This window comes from Petaurus breviceps, unplaced genomic scaffold, assembly GCF_028583685.1.
Source record: "Petaurus breviceps papuanus isolate PSGF00001 unplaced genomic scaffold, PetGlider_PUasm1.0 90895, whole genome shotgun sequence".
Classification (NCBI taxonomy): Eukaryota; Metazoa; Chordata; class Mammalia; order Diprotodontia; family Petauridae; genus Petaurus; species Petaurus breviceps.
The window spans coordinates 13,839,980-13,844,415 of record NW_027187372.1 but is presented as its reverse complement, the minus strand read 5'-3'; the positions used below and the strand labels follow the sequence as shown (position 1 = coordinate 13,844,415).

The 4,436-nt window shown below is 33.7% G+C and overlaps 1 pseudogene; it reads right to left on the bottom strand.

Moving 5' to 3' along the window:
• Positions 1–2,557: 2,557 nt before the first annotated feature.
• LOC138150885 (small ribosomal subunit protein uS11-like) lies at positions 2,558–3,005 on the bottom strand (annotated as a pseudogene).
• Between the last annotated feature and the right edge of the window lie 1,431 nt (positions 3,006–4,436).

Below are 4,436 nucleotides of genomic sequence, written 5' to 3'. Positions count from 1 at the left end.
GAACACGATAAGCATTAAAATGGGGGAGAAAAAGGGAGAGAGGACCCTTGTGTTGATTCTTACACAAACAGCTTTAGTTTTTCCCTTTTAATACTTGAACAATTTGATGGGAAGGTGGGTGACTTTGATATAAACATAATTTCTATAATCTAAATATAGCTTTTTTTGGAAAAACTTCTTTTATATTGTGAGAGTTGTTGGCTATTCCTGTCATTTGAAAACATCTAAAATAGCTTTGCATTGACAAAATACATATTTGTGGTTTCTGATCCTCAAGACATAGACTAGTCATGGCTTTTCCAAAAAGGGAGGTTTACATGATTTGTATCAATATCAAATGTTTCATATATGAATATATTAAATATCTTTAAAATACTCTTTTCCATGTTTTATTTTAAAGAAGAGAGTAGTGCTATTTTACAGAGTAAATTTATAGGTCATTTCTGCAGCATCCAAACAGAGGAAGTCGCTGTAATAGACAGTTGATTAACATAAGAGATTGCAACAGATCCCTTCTTTAAGGATGTAGCTGTACACTAGAAGTTTGTTTTAAAAATTGTGAATGGATAAGAATCATACTGTTTTTTCAGTGAAGCTGCCAAGATCACACGTGTACTATATGAAGACTTTGACTGGCTGCTTCTTATTAGTAATTTCACTTTTTACTAGAAAGTGAAACATGCTTCTTTGAAGAGACTACCCACTAACCATTTCGTTGATCTTGGGTATTTTGACAGGTAAACTTCACGATGTAAATTCTTGGTCATTTGTAGTCTAAAAAATCTGTGATAGAAAACATTTTGGGCAGTATTGGCCTTTCAATATAGTAGATTCCTTAGATAGATTGCACTGTAATAATGCCATACTAGCCTTAAATCACAGAGAAGTGTCTTCTTAGACATAATTCCCTATGAACCAGTGTACATAATCCACAGTGTAACCCCTTCCAGATGTTTGCTCTGTCTGTCTCTAGAAAAAAGTCCGCTGTAGAAATGTTGAATTTCTTTGTACTCATTAAACCAAGTTTAAAGTTCATGTAAAAATCACTTTATAATATGTGATTCCTTTGAGGAATAGTAAGTGGAATTACTTTTTTTCCCCTTTTTGATGGGGGAGGGTGTAGTTTGAATAGTAAAAGGAAGGAAGGAGACAGTAAGGAAAGCCAGTAATTTCTTAGTTACTGATCAGTGTTGACTTCTTGTGAGTTATCTGTCTTGTTTTTTTTTTTCATCAGTATTGCAATCCTCATTAAGTGTAAATGCTTTGTTAATACTTTTAACATAGACATTATAAATTAATATTGTTTTGAGAGGTGTCTCTCATGGATGCCCATTTATTTTGTGTTGAAATGAAATATTCAGAAATTGTTGTTATTTACAACTATGTTGACTATATGATCTGTTATGTATGTTCAAATGCCTTTCAGCTGAAAGGCATTTTGAGTTATTATGCCAGTTTTCAATACCTACCACAATGTAACGTGACTATAAACTACAACCCTGTTTTAAATCATTCCTTACTATATACTTGTATTCTGACAGAACCTTAGTTTATTCTTCTGGCACAATTTTTTCTTGTGATAAAAGTTCATTTATATTCCCCAGAATGTGCCTCCATTGTGAAATTTTAGTTCTTATTAAAGATGTTTACTACAAAAACAAAGAATGTTTATTTCATTACTTGGATCATGATATACACCTTTGATTAGAGATCTGTGTTGTGCCAGCTATGCTTACATTAATTTTGCATCTTATAGTCAATATTCTACTGGGATATAGGTCCCAACAATGAATACAATCATCATCATCATCATCATCATCAATAACAACAACCTGCAAAAAGATTTCTTTCCTTTGATTTAACTAAGGAACTAAGGAGGGCAACTGCTATTATGCTGACTTTATAGAAAACTAAAACAAAGAGTAAGCAGGTTGAGCCTAGCTCCTATAACTGCATACTTCACATACTTCAGCTTTTCATTGGAAAAAAAATTGAATGTTCTATCATTTTAAAGTAAATATAGAAAGATATCACTCCATTCTTATTATTTGTCAGTTATAGAATGAACTAGCAACTAAGTTCCTAACACACTAATAAAAACTAAAACATAGTTTAGATTGGACAAAACATTCTTTGGGGATGCATGTTTATTAAGTTTAGCACTCATGATCCAGTTTATGAAAGGAAGTTCAGTAATAAGTAAAACAATTGAATAGCAGATTTCTTCTTTTTACAAAATTATGCAATTTTTGAGCTAAAAGGGATGTCAATGTACATCTATCAGTAACTGTATCTGGAAAAGAAAAAGTCATAAAGCCTTTATTTAAAGACATCAAATAAAGGGGGGAACCAGTGACTGGCCCATAATTAATGCTTAATTAATGCTTTATCTAATGTAATATAAACCACTACCACTCAAGGAAACTCATTCTACTTTTATATAGTTTTAATTGTTAATATAATTATAATTGTTCTTAGTAGCTCTAATTTTGAGTCATTGATCTTTTCTTTGCCATTGTGACATTTTTATTGATAAAAATAAACCAGCAACCAATATTCACAGACAATGACCACAGCCACCACCCTTTTTGCAAGTACTGTCAGAAGGGATTGGAATGACATCCTCAATCTACCTAATCTTCATTCCAGAATGTGCCAGGACTCTCAGGACTGACTTTGCACCAGGGCCAGGGCTCTTAGTCCTATTTCCCCCTGTGGCCTGAAGTTTGATGTGAAGGGCAGTGATGCCTAGTTCTTTCCATCTCTGGGCAACATCCTGAGTGGCCAACATAGCAGCATAAGGAGAAGATTCATTTCTGTCAGCTTTGACCTTCATCCCACCAGTCACTCAGCTGATGGTTTCTTTGCCAGACAGATCAGTCATATGGACAAAGGTGTCATTGAAGGAAGCAAAGATATGGCAGACAACAAACACATTCTCTCCTTCTACAACTTGAGGTCCAAGGCTGCTCTTCCTTCTTTTCCTTCCCCTTGTGAGGTGCCATTTCTGCCTGTCCCGGGACCCCTCTCCCTCCTTCCCAAGAGAAAGCAACGGCGATGAAAGAAGGTTCCAGCTTCTCTCCTGAGAGGTGCCTGGGCCCTCCCAAGGCTCCTAGTCAAAGGATGGGGGAGTCACTGATCTTTAGAAAAGAAAAAAAAATAGAAAATACTTTTTTCTCATTTACATTTTTTTTTACTTTATTTTATCTCAACTATATGTAAAAACAAATTTTAACTTTCTTTTTTAAGTTCTGAGTTCCAAATTTTCTTCCCCCCTTACTCCTCTCCCCCTTCTTTTGGAAGGCAAGCAATTTGATATAGATTATAGATGTGCAGTCATGAAAAACATATTACCATATCATATTTTTTCTACATAAACTTGGAATATATTGGTGAGGAAAGTGTCGTATCTTATTTACCTTTGCATCTTTCCCAGAAATGAGGAAAGTGTTGTGTATATTTTAAGTGCCTAATAAACTATTAGATGGGAGTTGTCTGAAGAAGCCAATGTGTATGTGAAAAGAAATCCTCAGCTAACTTAGATTCTAAAGATGTATATAGAAATTGGGAAAGGAAGAATGAGTAAACAAATATGGCACAATGTTGTAAGAATAATGTCACGAAGTAAGGAAAAGCTGAGGAGCTGAAGAAAGCAAAGTACAAAAAAAAGAATTTCTTAAGCAATGGGGCAAAAAAGAGGATAGAAGAAGAGACAGTTCAACTGCTAAGATGGTAAAATTATAATGACAAGAAAGGGAAGGGAAAGCTGCTCAATTTCTATTTTAATTCTATATTCTCTGCTAAGGAGAAATACTTTAAGACTGTAAAGGTCATGGCAAATATAGATAATATGAAAGATGAATGATAATAAATACCCAAGATAAATAAGGAGATCAGGTAATTGTCCTTGTTGAACTCAAGTCACTTGGACCAGATGAAATACACCTTTAGGCATGTTTCTAAGAAAAACTGACAGATGGAATTACTGAGCCATTGATAAAAATGTCTGAGAGACTGTGGAGAATGGGAGAAGATAAAAGAAGGGAAAATACCCTGATTTTCAGAATAAGTCAAAAAATAGAATTTGAAAAGTAAAAACCAATACATTTCACTTTGTTTCCTTGACCCATTCTATAATGCTTTATTAAAAAGATAGTGAACATATGAAAAAGGAGGAAACGATCACAGAAATTTAGTACGTAGCCTAATAAATAATAGTTCACTAACCACATTTCTTTTTTTTTCTTTTTTTGCAAGTTTATTCATCTGAAGAACCATAGTAATATTGTAGAAATATGTTGTCTCAATTTTAGTCAAGGATTTCATAAGCTTTTTCATTTTATTTTTATGGAAAAGATAGAGAGCTTGGGTTAAGTGATAGAATGATTAGATGGATGTAGTATAGGTTGAATGAATGGACTCAAAGAGTGGGTGTT